Source organism: Elephantulus edwardii, unplaced genomic scaffold, assembly GCF_000299155.1.
Source record: "Elephantulus edwardii isolate Elephantulus edwardi_28Jun2011 unplaced genomic scaffold, EleEdw1.0 scaffold00343, whole genome shotgun sequence".
In the NCBI taxonomy this organism is placed as follows: domain Eukaryota; kingdom Metazoa; phylum Chordata; class Mammalia; order Macroscelidea; family Macroscelididae; genus Elephantulus; species Elephantulus edwardii.
In genome coordinates this window covers 567403-568793 of record NW_006400093.1, presented here as the reverse complement: position 1 = coordinate 568793, position 1391 = coordinate 567403, and positions in this window count along the sequence as shown.

Genomic DNA, 1391 nt, shown 5'->3' with positions numbered 1-1391 from the left:
GGCAGAATATTAAATGATCCAGGAAGTATTAAAAGAAGATGGAAGGAATATCCTGAGTCATTGTATCAAAAGGAATTGGAAGATACAGAAGAAGTTAATGACATAACATTTGAGCAAGAGCCTATGGTAATGAAGGAAGAAGTTCTAGCTGCTTTGAAGAAAATAGCAAAAAAATAAGGCCCCAGAAATAGACGGTATTCCAATTGACATATTTCAGCTAACAGATCCTGCCCTGGATGTGCTCACCAAGTTGTGCCAAGAAACCTGGAGAACAACCACATGGCCAACTGAATGGAAGAGATCAATATTGGTTCCTATTCCAAAGAAGGGTGACCCAACTGAGTGTGGAAACTACAGAACAATCTCATTGATTTCACATGCGAGCAAGATTCTACTGAAGATTATTCAAAAACCACTGAAACAGCACATCAGCAGAGAATTGCCAGAAGTCCAGGTTGGGTTTAGAAGGGGTCGTGGTACTAGGGATATTGTAGCTGATGTTAGATGGATCTTAGCTGAAAGTAGGGAATATCAGAAGAATGTCTATTTGTGTTTCATTGATTATGCAAAGACATTTGACTGTGTGGATCATAACAAACTGTGGCTGACTCTGAGAAGGATGGGAATCCCAGAACATTAAATCGTGCTAATGCAAAACCTATACTTGGACCAAGGAGTTGCATTATTGAGGTGCTAACCAAGAGGCAGTCGTCAGAACAGAGCAGGGTAACACTGCATGGTTCAAAATTGGGAAGGGTGTACAACAGGGATGTGTCCTATCTCCATACCTTTTCAACCTGTATGCAGTGCAGATTATCGGAGAGGCCGGGCTCTATGAGGAGAAGTGTGGAGTCAGGATTGGTGGAAGATCCATAAACAATCTGCGTTATGGAGATGACACAACCCTGCTTGAGGAGGACCTCATGCACTTGCTGCAGAGGGTCAAGGACTGCAGCCATCAGAATGAACTGAGGTTCAATGTCAACAAGACAAAGATTCTCACCACTGGACCAATTGGTAGCATCAGGATGGATGGCGAAGAGATTGAGATTGCTCACAACTTCAGATTGCTCGGCTCCATGGTCAACACTCTTGGCACCAGCAGCCAGGAAATCAAAAAACGTATTGCCATGAAAAGTCTGCTGTTAGGGACATCTCGAAAGTACTCAAGACTAACAGTGTCTCTCTGGAGACTAACGTGTGCCTGATACAGGCCATGGTCTTTGCAATCACTTGTTATGCATCAGAGTTGGACAATTAATGCCTTTGAGCTGTGGTGCTGGAGAAGAGTACCATGACTTCCTGCCAAGAAAACAAACAGATTCATCCTAGAGAGGGTTAAACCAGGCTACTCCTTGGAGGCAAGGATTCTGGGGCTTCGTCTGACATAC